This window comes from Dreissena polymorpha, chromosome 1 (genome assembly GCF_020536995.1).
Source record: "Dreissena polymorpha isolate Duluth1 chromosome 1, UMN_Dpol_1.0, whole genome shotgun sequence".
In the NCBI taxonomy this organism is placed as follows: Eukaryota; Metazoa; Mollusca; class Bivalvia; order Myida; family Dreissenidae; genus Dreissena; species Dreissena polymorpha.
In genome coordinates this window covers 34,920,560-34,941,847 of record NC_068355.1, presented here as the reverse complement: position 1 = coordinate 34,941,847, position 21,288 = coordinate 34,920,560, and the positions used below count along the sequence as shown (strand labels likewise).

Below are 21,288 nucleotides of genomic sequence, written 5' to 3'. Positions count from 1 at the left end.
GGAACCAGGTTCACCTCCTCCAGATGAGCTCTTTAACTTTTCAATAAAAGGCAAGGGTAAGGCTCAAAAAAGAGCAAGTATACCAACAAAACGGCTCGAGGAGAGCAAGGCACAGGATGCATCCTTCAGTCCGAAAAAGGTCAAGAAATCCATACAGGAGAAGAAAACCCCCAAACCTGCTAAACAAGATAAAAAGTCTGTTTCCAGTGAAACAGCACTGGAAACTGGAAAAATAATATTAAACTTGACGAAACAGTTTTCTTCGGGATCTGAAGAAACCTCGCCACCAGCAACAACGCTAACCGATACATGGCATACATGTCATGGTGCTCTTCGGTCCTTAGATCTTGAGGAAGAGCCTGGACCGTCTTCCTCAAATCAGTTGCCGGGTTTGTATTTTTATTTAAGAATTATGTTCCTTATATGTTTACAGTATAATAAACCAATATGCCCAAGACAAAGATCCAAATAAACAGATTGTGATATATTGAAATCAATGTCCAATCTTGAATATTGTATTAAGAAAAGAAGACTAGTATAAATGTTTTGTCATTTTTCAAAATTATTGTCAGTTTGCCATTCATGAATAAGAATTTAAACAATTAAAAAATCATTGTCAAAATAATGTTCTATCAGGAGACTTAAATATTTTCAGTTGCTTCTGAAAGAGTGCTAGCCACCTTAAGAGGACTGTGTAGTCCAGAGTTTGTGCTGTTCCTAAAACAACTATCCAACCACATTGAATTCAGCACTTGTCCACATCCTTGTCTAACGGTATCATTCAATTTTCAATGCAGAAATAAACTCTAAAAAACACTGTAAAATAATAAGCGCATTAATATTCAAAATTGAACAACTTAAGTACCATTTGATTTTTCTGAATACTATAATCAGGTTATCATATTGTTTTCTTGTTCTAACTATAAAGAATAAACATATTAGTGAAGTTAAGTATTAATAATTTCACTTTTTCTGGCATCATGTATTCCATAGTCAATTAAATTTTAAAGATGGAAGCGGAAAGGGATGACAGAGCAACTTTCCTGTCACAATTAGAAGATACGAACATGGTGAGATTTGTTGCAAACTAACATTCTTTTTGGAACATAAATATATATTGTATGATTGAAACAACTTAACAAGATAGTTTTGACATTATTATTTAAAATTAAAGGAAACATGCCATCTTAATAGCTGCCATTATAGAACTTTATTTTAAACTGATGCACATCAATATGGCTTGTTTTAACTTTGGATGACCCTTTTTGCTCTTGATGTTCAAAAAGTAAATGCCGTAGTATTTCTACAATTTAAGATAAAAGGAATTCATTGAATGTTTTTGAAAATATGAGGTGATCACCAAACAGATGTGAATATGCCACATAATATTAAATTTTGTTGTCATTGCGTATCTTTCATAATGTTTTAATAAATACATACCAATAGGATGATGTACAGTGCATAGACAGCCCAGGTAGAATGATTCAAGCGATATCAACACCTGTGCTGCACACTATGGAGAGAGCAGTTTCTGTAAGCTTAAACTTAATTTCACACATCATGTGCCTATAGAAATTACACAGGGTTTTCCTGTCTATTCATATACTTGATATCGGATTTTGTAAAGGTATATTCAGAATGATTTCAACTTGCACCAAAATCCCTTAGTTAACATGACCTCAATACCAACCCATTTTTTTGCCGAAACAATTCATAGAATATATATTATTTTACCTCACTTTGACATTCTTCTAATTATATTTTTATTTATAAAAAAATGTTTGTAATAAACACAATCATGCATGTTTTTGTTTTTTTGTATTTCAACTATTTTTTTTTTATCATTCAATGCTTAATGATTATTACTTTACTTTATGATAGAAAACATATATAAAATGTTACTGTAAACTTGATGTAGTGTATATTTTAATAAGTCTGATAAAATAATTGAAACCTTATAAGTTATATTGTTAGGTATTTAATGATTATTAGAATTTTCATTGTTACGTTCAGTATGTTTTATCAACTTATATTACATGTTGTTTTCACTATTTTGCACTTTCAGATTCCACTACCATCTCAATCAGAAGGGTACACCTCAGGCAGTGATGTTTCTGAAATGGTATGATAATTGTTTGTTGTTTTCATTAAGTATGATAAATTGGATATAGTGTTAAGTTAAATTTAATTTGAAAATGAATATTTAGAAACAAACTGTGAGTTTTAATATTTTTGTTTCAGTTATTGTCTCATTGTGAAATACATTTTTTAATACTAGGCACACTCTAAGCCACAAACCCAAAGGCATCAAGCAGAGCCACAAATGTTGCCGACCATTGTGCCGCCATCCACAGGACCTTTAGAAAAGATAACATCTAAAGATTCAATGACATGAAAAATTCCATTCATCAAAAAGATGAATTGTTAATGTTTTTTTCGATGCTGTTTTGTAAACATGGTAAAATAGTTAACATACATTTAACAAAAATTTAATGATTTTTGTAAACAAATTATATTTATTTTATGCTTTCCCATGGTTTAACTCTTTCAGTGCGGGAACCGAGTTTTAAAGGCCTTTGCAAACAGTTTGGATCCAGATAAGACGCCACAGAATGTGGCGTCTCATCAGGATCCAAACTGTTTGCTATTCTGATAGTATTCTTTGAAAAAAAAAATCAAAGAAAATGCTTATTTAAGAAATTCAGCAGACGACATGTAAGCAGAAGACAAATTTCCCAGCATGCAAAGGGTTAAAGAGAAATATCAGTGAATTAAAAATAATTTATTATTTCAAACAGTGAAAATTATCTGTGAAATGATGTCAGTTTTTTTTACTAAATGACGTCATTATTCCAGCGTGATTCTCCAGTTAAACTCTGTTACAATGTTAATAAACAGTAAAAAAAGCATCAAATAAAAAGAACATTTGTTGGATTTAGTGGAATATCGCTTTTAATTAACTCTTGATCATAGCTTCGCCACTCGTGAAAACGTTATTTTCTATGATCTCATGAATTAACATCAATATTCCACCAATAATCCAACAAATATCCTCTATGTATTTGTTATTTTGAAATAATAAATCTTTTTGCAGACATAAAAAAATGCAATAAATAAAGTATTATTTTTTTAAGAATTAAAATGAACCATACAATGAATTTCCAAAAAAAACGCACAAATGTATGATATTATACAGTTAATGCCACCTCAGAATCAGAAACGACAATCGCCAAGGAAACAACCCATTTTGACGTCCAGGGTTGAATCAACACACAACTTATCAATGGTATTTAAATGTTTTGGTATATTTATTCTTATTTTGTTATTTATTTCCCCTTAAATAAACAACAGTAATTCTCAATATTTTCTAAGGTAACAATGGATTAAAAACTGGAAAAAAAGTAATGTAAGTTGGATTATACATTACATTCCTGGATACAACTACTAAACACAATATACAGGTTAGGTTTAACTCATTTTGTTTATGTTTAAGTTCATGCGCGCAACTCTGTGTGAAATTTTATGTGTGTTCAATAAGAACGCAGTCGACATTAAAATAGCCCAGTTTTAAAATTCTCATGTTTGTATTTAGGAGCAAGAAACCCCAGGGCATCAGGCAATGCTACCTATGTACTTCCCTCCATCCACAGGACTTTTAGAAACGGTAACTTCTAATTAGTTGCAATGTTTAACAATCTGTTTTTTAGTATTTAGCATTTGGTTATCATGTTTAAAGCCAGTAACAATATGCTCCACAGTTTTGCACAAAAATTATGTAATGAAAATGATTCACAAATAACCAACAATTACACAAAAACCAATAAAATTGAAGTCTCTACATGAATGACAAATTTGAATTAAACTGATTGACTGATGAATTTGTTTCCTGTAAGAGTTAATGGTTGTCTTTATTAACTGTTGGGTATCATTAGACCAACCCACATTAGCAAAGCAATGTATATATCCATCTTTAATAGTGGACATAATGATACAAATTTCTAATTATTGGTAAAAATGCTCTAAATGATGTAAGCAATCATACAATTAATTAACACAAAAGCTAATTATATCTTGCAGTCAATGTCCTCCCAGGTTCAGTCACGACGATCACCAAGAAAGCACTCCATCTCCACGTCCAACCTTGGACCAACAGACAACTTATCAATGGTAATTTCATGCTCTGGAATGAACAATAATGATATGGATTTTTATATTAAAGAGTTGAACACAAAAGGAAAGGTGATTCCAATTAAATGTCCTTTCTGTCAAAACTAAACAAATATTAACAAAAAAAACATCTTATACAGAGGCTCTGAAGAAAATGAACACCATTTACTCCAAAATGAGTTAAGTTATTTTATAACAAATATTTCCATGTGAAAAGAAGTCCTCGGAACACGTTTAAGATATTGATATTACTGTTATCTTTTCAGCCATCTCCACACTCATCTCCCCAGCAGGCAAGCCTGGCATAAAGTTCAGATGTCACAGAAAAGGTAATTCTATCTATCTATCTCTGTTTATTGTCAACCGCTCTTTCGAGTATTATAGGCAGGGAAAAGGTGCGCGTCATGAACATTAGTGAAAGTGAAAAGCAAAAAGGACTCAACAAAGGATATTGTCGGGTAGTGAGGCTAAAAGCTTGAAATCTCCAGAAGAATGGCGTGAAATCAAGTGGTTAAAAGAGTTGGGTGAAAGATAAAAGTGAGGGTTAAAAACATCATTTAGAAGACTAGTACAGCACATTTACCACTGCCCTCTTAAACTTTGCAAGATCCAGTAGGGTAGCGATATCAGCTGAGAGCTTGTCCCATAGTTACATTTATTTCATCAAATTTATTTCAGCCTGACCATGAAAAAAGTGTCAATGTTGTGTACAGTGAATTATTATGGCTGTGTTTTATGGCTTTTCTCATCTTAAATGTTATTTATAGCTTTTTCTGGTCATTACTGAATGGATTTCTGTCCTTCATATTTAATAAAAACTTTGATATTTTTATTTTGAAGGTTAAACTCTTCCCCCACGTCGACATTTACGTTGAACGGAAGGTTCTAAGGAAAGTGTGTGCATCAGCTGCCAAAAAAGGAGTAAAAGGGGGATACTACCTAATGTATGGGCTTCTAGACCAGGTTTTTACCCTGCATGAGTTGGCAAACTCAAGGGGAACAGGAGTGGGCAAACCGCGCCCTGGTGACGAGCACAAACCTGTCCTCGACCAAGGAAAGCTAGATATCTTGAGAGGTAAAACTATTCAAGTTATTGCATTTATCAAGCATCTCGTTTAAAGGAACCAGCATTTGTGCAGTCGTACTTGGCCTTTAAAAATAGTTTGAAAAATTCGAAGTAACGATGTTTCTCAAACATATTGTGTAGTAAATATGCATACATTACAAGTAGATATGGTATTGAATATAAGGTTTGTTACTATACAAAACAATTTTTTAAATGAAATAAACATGTACATGTTATATGAAATATATACATATATAACATGTTAGTTTGAACATGTGCCAGTTAGTTATAATACCACATTGTGTACAAAAGTGCCCTTTTGAAAAATTAGCAGCCTGTCCCTTTCCAATCTTAGCTGGTGCCCTGGATTAGATCAAGTTTTCAAAAGCCATTTATTCGTAATTAACAGTGTTTGATATTATGCAATTGTAAATATCAATTTGCATTTCAGATTTTGTCATTGGATGGGGAAGAAAGAATGCTGGAGGAGTTACCTTTCCGCTTGCTGACCTAAACAATGCAGTTATGGAAAGAAATTCCTATGCGAGGAAGCAATTGAAGAAACGTGTTGAGTGAACTTTTTTATACTGGCCGTGTGTTGATACAGATACTGTTATGAAAAAAAGGAAAAATCAAAATGATTTATGATTCTAAATTGTCAGGCTGTTTGTAACATGCTATTTTACAATGCTAAAATAGACTTATTTGGTGTATATATTATGATTATTTGCATTATATGTTTTTCAAAAGCTTACCTTAAATGAATTTTAAGCTCGGCTGTTTTCGAAGAAAACCCGAGGTATTGTCATAGCCAGCTCGTCCGCCATCCGCGTGGTCCAAAAACTTTAACATTGGCCATAACTTTTGCAATTTTTAGAAGATAGCAACTTGATATTTGGCATGCATGTGTATCTCATGGAGCTGCACATTTTGAGTGGTGAAAGGTCAAGGTCATCCTTCAATGTCAAAGGTCAATTTTTATATATATATATTTTTTTTTATTCAAAACTGCACCCACAGTGAGTGTTGGCACCTGCTCTGCGGTGCTCTAGTTGTTATTTGTGTTTTAAAGCTTATCTTTAATGTATTTTGTTGTAGGTGTTTAAAAGCTGATCCATCTGTTTTATTTTAATTATCTTAAAATAAATGTAAAGATACTATGTTTAATATATTTTGTCATAATTTTTAATAGTGTTTAGCTAACCTGAGCACAACGTGCTTATGGTGAACATTTGCGATCGCCTTTCGTTTTTTCAAATAGCCTTATATGGGTTTATTTACTAAATGCATGTATTTTGTGATTTCGCCCGTAGTCTAAATTACGCCCGTAATCTAAGTTACGCCCGTAATTTGAAATTCCGCCTGTAATCTGAATTCCGCCCGTAAAATGCTTTCCGCCCGTAATTTTAAATTCCGTCCCACCTCATTTACATATTTCGCCCCTGTTTTCCGCCCGGAGTACGCCCGGAATCCGCCCGGAATCCGCCCCTCTTCTAAAAATCATATATAGAAAAATACGCCCGGAATTATTTTTTACGCCCGGGATTTAGTTAGGGATTCCGTGCCAATTCCGGGCGGAACATTTCGTACAGGAAATATCTACCCCTTGCCTCTCAGTTTTAGAGAAAAAGTTGTACATGTTATTTACTACATTAGTTTATCATATGACCGGTGGCTGTGGTAAGTTTTGACCCAGGTGTATGGTTTGAGAAACCTATTACAGGGAAAGAGGAGAACAAAACTTTAAATATCAAACCCCTTACGCTTAAAGTTTCAGAAAAGAAAATATTCAAAGTTTATCAATACTTACTTTACAAGAATTTATAAATTACCTGATCAATGAGGCGTGTCAAGATCGTACCCAATTATATCAAGATTTGAACAACTGTAGCAGAGGACTGTTATAAGACGTTAAATGCCAAATACTAGGCTGCAGTGAAATATGACATATGATTCCAGGAATTTGGAACGAGATACCATGCTGCACTGAAATATGGCATATGACATGAGTAATACTCAACAAGATACTTGGCTGCATTGATATTTGACATATGAAAATATTCAGAACATGATACTAGTCAGTAGTGACATTGACATATAATGACAGTAATACTCAATAAGATACCATGCTGCAGTCACGTATGACATGTGATGACAGGAATTCTCAACAGGATGCCATGCTGCAGTAACATTTTTAACATATGATTACATACGTCCTCAACAGGATACTATGATGCAGTGACATATATAATAAGACATATGATGACATGGATACCTAACAGATAACAACGCTGCAGTCACATATGTCATTAAAGGAACCCTCATCAAGACTATTGGCAGTAACAAATGACATATGATGACATATATCCTCAACAGGGTACTTTGCTGCAGTGACATATGACATATGATGACAGAAACCGTCAACATGATACCAGTGCTGAAGTGACATATGACATATGATGACAGAAACACTCAACAGGAAAGTATCCTGCAGTGACATACAAAAAATGACATATGATGACAAAAATACTCAACATGATACCATGCTGCAGTGACATATGATATATGATGACAGAAACACTCAACAGGGTACTTTGCTGCAGTGACATATGACATATGATGACAAAAACCCTAAACAGGATACCATGCTGCAGTGACATATGACATATGATGACAGAAACCCTCAACATGATATCATGCTGCAGTGACATATGACATATGATGACAGAAACCCTCAACAGGATACCATGCTGCAGTGACATATGACATATGATGACAGAAACCCTCAACATGATATCATGCTGCAGTGACATATGACATATGATGACAGAAACCCTCAACATGATATCATGCTGCAGTGACATAATGACATATGATGACAGAAACCCTCAACAGGATACAATGCTGCAGTGACATATGACATATGATGACAGAAACCCTCAACATGATACCAAAGTGCAGTGAGATATGCCATTATGATTGCATATACCCTTAACAAGATACCATGCTGCAGTGACATATTGCATGATAACACTTTCCAATTATTATTCAAACAGAAAACTGTGTTCCTATGCCAAGCATAAAAGTTTACTGTGTACAGGTTTTCTTTAACAATTGATAGAGCATATTTACTTTAACTCCACTATAAAAGTTACAAAATAATTATTAAAAAAAAATAAATAGTTATTTTAACTTTATTGCATCAAACGCCTGAGGCTATTTGAACAAATCTGAGTTCGTTTCCTGGGTACGACCAGTATTTTGTATATTTCAGAGGTATCATAGTAACGCTTCCACAGTCATAATGTAACCTGTGATCTCCTGGTTGTAGACACCATATCCACTTTTGCTACGGCGACCTCACATTTGTTATTATTTTACTAGCATTAATACATATTCTTTTGTATTAAGGAATGATTTATGCAGTTGTTTTTTTTTATGTATTTGGGTCTTTATAATTTGACATGATTTTATGATCTGAAAGCAATTACATTTGTTGCAGTTTAAATTGCCTTACATGACAATTGCAAAAAGAGTTCTACAAATCAGTTATAAGTTAACATAATTTGTTGATCAGTACTTTACAATGCCAGTTCAACCCTTTTCATTTATTTTGAAATGCCAGATATACCTAAATGTCAACCTTAGGTGTACATAATGAACAACATTGCACAACAAAGAATATTACATGTGTATATAGTCATAAGGAAGATCTTATACAAATAGATTCATTGGGGAGGGCAATCTCTTTATATTAAGTATTTCATAGCATCATAACTTTGTCATCACATGTTTTATGGTTTATTATTTCCATTTACTTATTCACATAATTTTAACCTGCAAAGGATCTTACACATTGAAATTTCCTGTAAACATTATATTTAAGAGAGCTATTTAAATAAATCACAGATAGTGATTGTGTGATTTAATTATATAGGTATTCCGTGCACCTCAATTTCTTCATTCCTTTTTCAGCTTAGAAGTGCTTTATTTGATGTTCCTTCTACTGATCTATAACCAAACCATAACGTATTAACAAATTTAAAACTATAGTGTAAATGTGAAAGTACGCTGACCATAACATGTTTACACATAACATTATATTAATGATACAGGCACATTGTGGATATGATATCCTCCTAGAGGCCCCGAGTTCTATCCCCACTCTTTCTATGACTTTAAATGTGTCTTGCATGTCTAAACTGTATTGCCATGGAAGATTTCAAATGTAATTTAAAAAGCTTCATAAATTAAGAAGAAGTTGGCTGCACAAACTTAAAACATGTTATGCCTATGCCATAAAAATGGGTAATTCCAAAGGCACATTACTCAGAAACAAGTGAAATACAGTGCATGAAAAAGGGGCATGCACGGCTACTTCTCCAATTGATGACATATTTAAAATTTAATTTGATCACTTGAGAAATATAAGTGTCCTTCTGGAAACATACGCTGACAAAACTGGCCGACAAACAAAAATTATTTATATATACTTCCTAACTATAGGACGTTCACCTAATTAGTTGAGTCGTATTTTGGAATGGAGAGAAGCAATGTTGAATTCAGCTGAAACATTATGTTAATACTTGTGTTGATCTGAGTTTCAAGGTGAAAAGGAAAAAAACATTTGGCTTCTAAATTTTTCACAATCATATGGAACACTTCAAAGCCCTTTGGCACTCATATTTTTCAGTAGACCTGAACCCTTTTTAAACTCAGCAGATATACCATTACAGGCTTTTTCCGCTCCATTTTGGGAAAACGCCACACTGGAATTTTGGGAATTTCGCGTCGTGAAAACCCCCATTTTGGGAAAAAAAATAATCGCAAAATTGGCTCAATTGGTAAAAGTTATCGCATGTAAATAGTGTTTCTTATATTTCAAAGAAGCCGTTAAATGGTAAAAATCGACTATTTTGATAGCTTATTATTAAAATTTTACAAAATATTATGAACATGTGTGATAAGTGCAGGTTTTTTCGGCATAGCTGCAGTATTAAGCCAGCTTTTCACCTAACCTGACCTTTGTAAGTGTCCAATAAAATTCAAATAAAATTTCCCGCTGCTAGGTACGAATGAATACACTTCATTTATTCCATTGCAGTCTGCAAAATAAGAGCACGCCCGGTGGCCTGGGCGTGTAAATTATAGCTCGGGCCTATTAAAATTGCTATATCGTATGCCCGTCGGGCCAGTAGAAATTCCGTGTATCAATACTGTTTACATTTTTAAGTGTGATAAACGTCATTATTTTGTGAGTACTTCGCGAAGATTTCCGACAAAACTTCGTTCAACTTCGCCTAAAATACGAGATTTAGACGCGTTCCGATTGGTCCATACAGTCAACAATCATTTTCGAGTCGTAGCCCAGGCCAAGTGTTGAACAATTTAGACTGGTTATTTACTATTGGCACATGTCATGCTGATGTGTTTAATGCTGAAGTAAACCAATCGACGTCCGCGGCTTGCATTTCCGGAATAAACATTGTTTTACTTTGTAACCTTGTGTGTGTGTGTTTATTTCCAATGTTGTAAGTCCCTACGCGCATAAGGCTGCATAATGCTTAAATACGTAGCTGGAGCGACGCCTGGCAAGCAACTGCCCACTACTGATCGTAAGTCAAGAAATGACTATGAAAAATCACGGAAACGTGAATTTCAAGAAAAGTGGTCAAAAATCAGTGATGAAGGAGAAGCTACTTCTGTAAGACAGAGTTTAATAAGCAATGCTTAAAAACACAGCATAAGAAATAAGTCAACATGTATGATAAAAGTATGCCATCTATGCCTTCACTTGTCAAGTAAACTTCTGGAAAATAACTACATGTATCAGGTTGCTTGTTTTACAGGGTATGGTTTCTGACAAAGAGGATCTCCAGGATGGCAGTGATGATAAGATGAATGAAGAAGTTGTTTATCACATGTTAAAGACTTAAGATTAATAAAAGGACATAATTACTTTGACTTGTTATATTGTGTTGCAATTGTTTTTGCAATAGGCTTTACAGTTAACATACCCTGGATACAATTTTACTTTTTAATAGATTAACTGCTATTGAAAGATGAAACCCTTTAACAGGGTGTATATTTTAACAAATTTACTTTGGGCTAGTAATTTTGCTGCTGGGCTACTTGTCTTCACCATTCAAGTAGCCCGAATGGCTAGTGGATAAAATGAACTATCGTGAAGATTGCCATTGGCTGATTTGAGTATACCACCAGAACATTTGAAACATATCCCCGTCTTTGTAACACTGTTCTACTGCATGAAACAATTTTATCTCTAATGAAAAGGCTTTATAGATAGAACAGTTTTACACTCAATTCTCGACATCAATACAGTTTGTGCGTGCACCTTTTATTTTCATATAATAACCAGCGCAAAAGCGTTGATACTTAAAAGCTATGTTCTCATATTTAGTACTTACTTCCACATTCCTGTCAACATGTAAACATGTAAAAGTATAAAGAGCAGTGGAAGCGAGGCCTCACTTTAATGGATTGCATTTCAACCCGCGAGGTATCGAGTTTATATACAGGTCATCACCGGAGTTCGCGGCCAGTAAAATAATAAAGACGCTCTCCGTGAACTAGGTGACCTGGAATATTCTTTAGACCAGAAATATGTTAAATGAAGATATTCCGCAATATAATTATGGTATGTCAATAAAAGATTCTTAATGTGTTTTCAACAATACAATGATAAATATTTTTTTTGATTAATTTAACAATAATTATTCCACCATATTGACTAATGTATTAAGCATGAGCGCGATGATTCTCGATACTATTAATAATCGAATCAAATGGCAATGCCCGACAAACCACTAAAACAGGTTTGTTCGAAGAACGCGCCTATAAATACGGATACTTCGCGTGTGGCCGGTTGACTCATATGTTTTAATTTCACTTCCATTCTTCTTTTGGTTTTCTGTTCTGTATCTATAGGTTTATGACCAGCAATATGTAATAATGTACAATAAGCCGCGAAAACTCCGCGTAACATCCCGTACTGCGTGTGATGCAGCTAAGAACTGCACAGAAAAAGACATTCGCTATCCTTGATCTCATCCATTGAACTATCAACGCAGTATATCTTTTTTAAAGATATTTCTTGTTTAATCTGAATTTGGGGAAAAGGCCTGGCCTTTTTTGAGGTGAAAAAAATCGCGCAAAGCGCCGGATTTTGAGGAAAATAAGGAAAGTCTTAAATAATCATTAACATATATTACAGTTTTTAAAACAAATTCAAGGCAGCAGATAATTTAATTATGCAATATTTCTATTTTCTACACTGGATCAGGTAAACTTATATATTTTAAGGTTTTTTTTGGAATTGGGATTTTTTTTTTTCAATTGGGAAAAAAACAACCAAATTTGCATTGGGAATGGGGCCGAATTTCGGACCCGTGGCATAGGGTGGAAAAAGCCTGCATTAGTAAAAGCATAATGAGCAAGTTTCGTGAGGTTTGGGTAAAAATGTAACTTCTAGAAAGTTCAGAAACTTTTCATTAAATTTGACCTAGTGATCTAGTTTTTGGACCCAGTTTTGTAACCGACACATTTATTTTTTAGACCAATTGTCAGACAAAGTTTCATGAATATTCAAAATATATATATATTATCTCAAGTGTGTTAACAGTGTGACATTTTGACAACTGACAATGCATGTTTAACAATGCATGTTTAACAATGGACAAAATGTCACCATAAAAGCACTCAGTAAGCACCTTGTGCTAATTTTAGATAACAAGAAAACAAGCTAGGTACATCTGTGTAGAGTTGACAGAGCACTGTCAACAGGGTTTATATTCAACAAGTTTGTAAATAGGCTGGGGTCCTTTGCGTTGCAAGGCGTTTGACTGAAACTGGTGAATGAAAATTGTTTTTGCTGCTTACATAAACTATAACTTGACTTTGAAAGTGTTTCATCGTAATAATACACATTGAATCTTCTGAAAACAAACTAGTTGACCGCACAGGGTTTTTCATTCCATAAAAGCAAAATACTTTTTCTAGTGCATACTCACAATGAAGGTATTGTTCTAGTATTTCTATGCTTCCACATCACTCAGCTTTGATTGAATACTTCTCACAATCAACAGACCAGCTGTCACTAATCTTCCTTGTTAAGAAGAACACTAATGGTTTTCAAGCAGCCGTTAGAGTGTGCTGACATGACTAAGTATTAAAGTCTTCCTTTCGCAGTATGTAGATGGTGTGTATGTAGAGGGTGAATATTAAATTCGTACAATTGTAATGTTATCATAGTAAATTCAACTAAAAGCTTCTATATATTTTACAATGTCGGTGTTTTAAACTTCAAATTGACATTGATAAGTCAATGTTAACTTCATAATGTAGTATCCCTGTTTTATGCTAAGTTACAATTGATGAAAATATTAAAATACTTAATTTCCATGGCAAGCGATTTACAATTTTATCAAATAATATATTACGTTAAAAAGTACTACATGTTGTGTATAGATGATTGCTTCTGAATGTAGTTTAACCCTTTACCACTAAGATATGCATTTTGACTCATTTGAAGTCCCTTAGAAAGTTTAATTTATAACAATACATTTCTTACTAGTTTTAAGTTTAAAAGGATTCATTTCCAACCATGAGCCACTGATAAGCAGCAAACAGCATAAAACCTGAAGAGCCTGCGAGTTACTCACAGGCTGTTCAGGTTGTATGATGCTTGCAAAAGCCATTACCACTTTGCTTCTTATTTGTGAAAGGGTTAGCAACACCAAGAAAATTACAAAAACATAACCTAGCGGAAATATAATTGCAGAACAAGTTCATTTTTCTGGTATTATACATGATAGAAAAATGCTGTAGTATACTATCAATAACAATGATTTCAGCACATTTTAAATATATTGCGTCAATAAATGGTATATGAAACTGTGTCCACTGGGATCTCTTTTATTTCAAGTGGCATGATATTAAGACACTTGATTGAGGTTTAAAAATATATTATCTAGATCTCTGATGTACATTTCCATAGATGTGACATTTACTCCTCTTTTGTTTTAAATGCAATCCTCTTTTTCTATCGCGTTCCTACCACATAATAACTCAATGGAACGAGTAGGCTATGTCGTGGAAATGACTAACTAAGTCAAGAGAATGCGAAAAAAAAGAGGGATGCAAAACTAAATACATGAGTGATGCAATGAAAAAAGAGCAGTGCATTAAATAAAGGAGGATTGCATTAAACAATATACTGCACTCCTCTTTTATTTAGTTTTGCACTCCGCTGTTTTCTATCTCGATTTTTTCCCTGTACTAAGTAAGCCGTTCCCACGACATAGCTAACTCGTAACATTCCCACGAAATATAAGTCTATCTCTTCAGTCGGTTAGCTGACAGGCAAATAACCACATTTGCTAAAACTATTTTTAGAGGACCAAAATAATAGATGAAATGAATATATTAAAGCAAAGAATATTTAACAGTCATTTTGTTATACAAATTATGTCAACCTTTTTTTGTGACCAGCTTATACAACTGCATTCAAATTTAAACCGCTGTTGTAGAGAATCACAATGCATTTACAACATTATAAATAAATTTGCGAAACCTAAGTGACAAGCCGGTTCAGAGTATAACAAGTTATAAGTAGTTTTGGTCTAAGTGTTTAAAAGGATGTGGTTCATGAAGTGCGAAATGTACTCTAGACTTCAGGATCATAACTAACATTAAGGATGTTAGTCAACATAAAAAATAATAAACCTATTGGCTTTGCATGTTGGGGGCACTGATGGTGCATAGTATGTTAATATTTATAAAATCTACATATACCATGTGACCCTTAACCATTCAGACCAAGTTGCATTTGACTAAAACAAAATATAGCATTTAAAGTGTCTATAAGTTTTTCTAAGCATTTAAATGGTAACCTAAGTTTTTAATACACTGAACTTAGAATTGACAGTTTTTGTGATATTGCGATGATACAAATTCGGACCAATGAATCATAAGGGTAGCTTCTACAGTTTCAACAATTTTTGCGTAACCTTTAACCTGTTGACCAGTTTTTTTATATCCATTGACTCTATATGAACAATATCGGACCATAAGTCCAGAATTATGTCTCTTTGAATTTAAAAATAAAAGTGAACAAGATGCGTTTGTGAAACACAATGTCCCCCTATATGACGTTTGACCTTGGAGGATCACCTTGACCTTGTGAAGGATGACCTTGACCTTGACCTTTTATCACTCAAAATGTGCAGCTCCATGAGATACACATGCATGCCAAATATCAAGTTGCTATCTTCAAAATTGCAAAAGTATTCATAAAATAAGCGATTTGGGCCACATATATTTGACCTCTGACCTTGACCTTGACCTTTCACCACTCAAAATGTGCAGCTCCATGAGATACACATGCATGCCAAATATCAAGTTGCTATCTTCAATATTGCAAAAGAATTCATAAAATGAGCGATTTTGGTCGCATATATTTGACCTCTGACCTTGAAGGATGACCTTGACCTTGACCTTTCACCACTCAAAATGTGCAACTTCATGAGATACACATGCATGCCAAATATGAAGTTGCTATCTTCAATATTGCAAAAGTTATTGCAAAATGTTAAAGTTGGGCCAAACAGACCAACAGACCAACAGACAGACAGGGCATAAACAATATGTCCCCCACTACTATAGTGGGGGACATAAAAACTGCTTGGTTAGGTGATTATGTCAACATTTTTCATCAGATTATTTCCAAACTTACAGTGTCATATCAATCAGCATTTTTACCTGATTAAAAATGAGAAACATCAGGGCAATAAGTCCAGATTTTTTTTCTATTTAATTTGACAAAATTAACAATTTCCACTTGTTTAAAAGATTTCACAACTTTCGTCTGAATCTTTCCAAACTTGTTAAGAGTTTTTATATCAGTATTACTCGAACCCTATTGAAAATGATGAATATTGGAGAAATAAATCTATTATGATCTTTTACTGAATTTCAAAGAATTGTGAAATGCAGCTTCTTTATGCAATTTACAGTTTTCATTCAATTTATTTTCAAACTTTTAAAGTGTTTTCATATCAATGAGTACTCAACCCCTATCCTAAATGAGCAACGTAAAAATAAGTTCAGAATCATGTCCCCTTAAAGTTGAAAATAATATGAAATTACGCTTACAAGATGAAGCAGATTTTTTAAAACCTACACAGTTCTGTTCCATTAATGAAAACTGCACACGGATGCCAGTAAAAAAGGAAACCAATGTAAATAAAATGAACTATGAAATATTTGGGGGTTACATCACAAAATCATAGATAATGGTTTTTTGGGAGTAATATAACACAACATCATAAACGATGGTTATTTGGGGGTTATAACACAAAATTATAGATAATGGTTATACCACTCCAGTATCTGCTTCTATTTTGTTGAAAATAATCGGCCAATATATTAATATGTACTGTAGAAAAAAATCGTTCCATGTAACTTCCTAAGGTGCCTTTTACACTGAAATTTCCGACGCCCTTTGATGCTTTGCAGCAATACTTATCTTGTATATCATATGAGCAACATTATTCTGACAGGTTAACTGTATCGTCAATGATCCATAGTCAATACTTTTGACAAACATTAAAATGTTGTCTATGTTATGTCTATTGCTTGGTTTGACGAATTAGTAATACATTGATTTTTGTCCTCTTGTGAGAAATGTTAGCCATATATTTTTTTCAAAGTTTAAACCCTTTGTCAATAATAATTGTTCCATGTCACATGCCCGAAGGATTCCCTACAATGTCTGAAATGTAACCGCATTTCATGAAAATCCAATTAAATCAATTTGGAAAGAAAGATTCAATCAATATTTAAACTTATAAATGGATAAGACTACAAAATCAACTCCAGATTGCTGCACTTGTCTGGCTATTGGTCATCACCACATTACTCATGTGTTTTCACTTGCGCAACATGGTGTTTCTTGTTCAAGCTATTTCCGTTGTAAAAGTGCATGCTTTAATCTTATGTTATTTCTTTAAAGTGAATCTACACTGACTTTTTTAAAGGGGCCTTTTCATGTTTTGGTAAATTGACTAAATTTAACAAAGTTGTTTCAGATTCGTAAATTTTCGTTACAGTTATGATATTTGTGAGGAAACAGTACTACTCAACATTTATCATTATCTAAAATATCCACTATATATTATGCATCTTTTGAGGATTTTAAAATCTGATAATTATCAAGCGTTGCAATGCAAAACGATTCAATAATTTGGAGTGTTCTGTTGTTGCGGTTATATTTTTTGAAACTACAACGATAGCTTATATAAAGTATAAAAATACATGTACATCCCTCATTGTATTAGCACAGATGGCCGATTGGTATAAGAGGTAGACTTTTACTCCAGGGGCCAGTGGTTCGAGTTGAGAGTTACTATTTAATGTTTATAATTGAATTTTTGCTTTTTTCCTGAAACTTTTTAGATCCAATGTTTACATGTATCAATATAAAGCATTAAGTGACAAACTTCAATACATGCACAAATCTGTGAAAAAGCACTTAAACAAGGGATCTCAAGTTTGACTATACAACTTACTTATGGTAAAATGCAATGGTGTGGTAACTGTGGTTTATAAGCCGATCTTATGTTACAACAGTGGTTTCACCAGTTTTATAATTTTCAATTCTTAACAAAAAGCAATTTCGTTGAATTGATATCCCCCGCCTTATCCTCATTAATATCTATACACCTATGAAGTTTCATGTTGAAACTTATATGGTGTCTGAGATATAGCCCTAAACGTTAGTGACAGACAGACAGATGGACGAACTGATAGGCGGACTGATGACTGACGCACGGACAATTACAAAGCTATATCCCTGCGCCTTTTGCATTTAAATAAGCATTACACGTAATCTGAATGGGAAACACAATTTGCAAAATCAGAAATGCAAACAAAAAACAGCAACACATATTGTACATTTGAATGTCAAATGTGAGATGGCTGACCCATGCAGGTCACACTCAAAGAAGTAAAAAAGCCCATCAATATGTATAGGTTTTGATTGCAGAATAACTCCATGATATATTGCAGTAAAACCACATGATTTATCGCAAAACATCCTTGAACTTGAGTCTATGTCTACAGAAAATAGGTCGCGGGTGTTTGTAGAAGGATAATTAACAAGACTATTGCCAAGCAATAAAAGTCCCCTACCGGCTCCACCATTGTCAGAAATTCCACCATTGTCAGAATATTTTTTTATTTGTTGCCATAGCAACCAGAATTTTTGACGTAGGAACAAATTGAAAATACGTGCATAATGTCCATATTGCCATCTATCCATGTTCCAAGTTTCATGAAAAAAATATTAAGAACTTTTAAAGTTATCACAGGATCCAGAAAACCACCATTTTCAGCATTATTTGTAGTCTATTTGTTGCCATAGCAACCAGAATTTTTGACGTAGGAACAAAATTAAATGACGTGAACATTGTCCATATTGCCATCTATCCATGTTTCAAGTTTCATGATAAAATATTAAGAACTTTTAATGTTATCGCAGGATCCAGAAAAAATCACCATTTTCAGCAGTATATCTTTTTAAGTCTATTTGTTGCCATAGCAACCACAATTTTTGACGTACATGTAGGAACAAAATGAAATGACGTGCATAATGTCCATATTGCCATCTATCCATATTCAAAGTTTCATGAAAAAATATGCAGAACTTTTAGAGTTAGCGCAGGATCCAGAAAAAAAACATTTTAAGCAGAATTTCTAGTCTATTTGTTGCCATAGCAACTGGAATTTTTTATGTAGGAACAAAATGAAATGACGTGCATAATGTCCATATTGCCATCTATCCATATTCCAAGTTTTATGAAAAAAATCTTAAGAACTTTTAGAGTTATCGCAGGATCCAGAAAAAAACACCATTTTCAGCAGTATTTCTAGTCTATTTGTTGCCATAGCAACCACAATTTTTGATGTAGGAACAAAATGAAATGACGTGCATAATGTCCATATTGCCATCTATCCATATTCCAAGTTTTATGAAAAAAATCTTAAGAACTTTTAGAGTTATTGCAGGATCCAGAAAAGTGTGACGGACTGACGGACGGACGAATACAAAACCATACGACTAATTAGAACTAAATTAACTAGAGCTTTGTCACAGACCTGACGTATACCTTCACATGCTGCATTGACACATACTCATTTGCATGCTCACGGTCTTCACAAAAACAAGAGAACCTAATTTATGGCAATTTTTAAGATTTATTATGCCATTATCATTTATGGCCATTTTGAACTTTTAATTCTTGAATTCTTTCACATGACACGCGGTCCAATGACTTTGAAAAAATCATTGATATAGTTATGGCTCGGACAAGATCGTTTATGGCCATTTTTGACCTTTGAACTAAAAGTATACTGACCTTGGCCTTGGAGATATCCACACAATTCTTTAGCGCGACACACATTTAAGATATCGACGTAATTCTTTCTCGGACACACCGTCCGCTGATGGTGAACACCTATGGCAAATTATTTTAAAATCTCACTATGAACATCAAAGTTATGGCCAGGACAAGCATTTGACATTTGAACTCCAAGTATGACCTTGGCCTTGGACATATCGACGTAATTCTTTCGCGCACCACACCGTCCCATGATGGTGAACAAATGTACCAAGTCATTTTAAAATCTAACAATAAATGACATAGTTATGGTCCGGACAAAATTTCTGGACAGACAGACAGACCGACAGACAGACAAAGTGACTCCTATATAAGCCCTTTTACCAATGGTGAAATTATAATGTTAATTGCAGTGAAATGTTTAACTCGTTAAAATTCACTTATGACTTCAATTTGAACCAAAACGTTTGCTCAAGACATTATTATAAGGCAAAAGGGACATTATTTATTGTATCTAGGTATGAAAACCATTGACATAAATGATAACAATTGTATATGCAGTTATATGCAAGTACTATACTGTCATAGATGATCTAGGAGAAAACATAGCACATTGATGTATTTTATGTTAACATATACATGTCCGTCAATTACAATTTGTTTGCAAAGTTTATTGTGGGGCTTGTTTGAAATTGCATAATAAGAGTGCGGATTGAATCTTCTAAATACAAACCTCTTTAACCAATGCTTAGTAATACTAAAAATACTTTTCCAAGTAAGAAGTAACAATGAAAGCATTGTTTAGTTGAATGTGTCTTTCAGTTTCAGATAAACATGTGTCATTATGAATAGACTCGCTAGCCTAAAATCTTCCTTGTTATGGAGAACACTGATTGTTTTAATTAGTGGTTGAAGTGTGCATTCTTAACTCTGTATTGAACCACTAAAGAACAATGTACAATACATCCTTCTCAAGTCTGAATGTTTAAATATCAAAAGTGCTTTTTGAAAGAGGCAATAACAAAATTTCCAACTAAAAGTGTTTTTCTTATAGATTGAACAATTTCAAGCATAAATGTTGTAAAAGAAAAGTTGGATTTCAGACTGAAATCTGCAAACAAAACTAGAGTTTTGTCACAGACGTGACGTATACCCTCTTGTGCCCGTTGACACAGACTATTTTGCATGCTGTCTTCACAAAACAAGAGAATCTAATTTATGGCAATTTGGAACAATTATTATGCAATTATGATTTAAAGCCATTTTGACCTTTGAACTCTTGAATTCTTTCACATGACACGTCGTCCAATGACTGTGAACAAAATTAATGTACAGAGTCATTTTAAAATCTAAAATAAACCACATAGTTATGGCCCTTACAAGCTCATTTATGGCCATTTTTTACCTTCGAACTCAAAATGTGACCTTGACCTTGGAGATATTGACATACTTCTTTTGCCCGCCACACCGTCCAATGATGGTGAACAAAAGTGCCGAATGATTTTAAAATCTCACAATGAATGACATAGTTATGGCCCGGACAAGCTCATTTATGACCATTTTTTACCTTTGAGCTCAAAGTGTGACCTTGGAGATATTGACGCAATTCTTTTGCATGACATACCGTCCATTGATGAT

General features: G+C 33.7%; 1 protein-coding gene and 1 long non-coding RNA gene across 2 annotated transcripts in view; one reads left to right on the top strand and one right to left on the bottom strand.

Annotated features, from left to right (window-relative positions):
• LOC127876698 (uncharacterized) overlaps positions 1–21,288 on the bottom strand; it is a 238,369-nt gene that overhangs the window by 85,582 nt on the left and 131,499 nt on the right. The gene's annotated exons all lie outside the window — the stretch shown is intronic.
• Positions 655–1,519, top strand: LOC127876944 (uncharacterized). Its single transcript, XR_008048164.1, has 3 exons — positions 655–774; positions 1,011–1,070; positions 1,447–1,519. It is a non-coding gene; the product is annotated as an uncharacterized LOC127876944 (long non-coding RNA).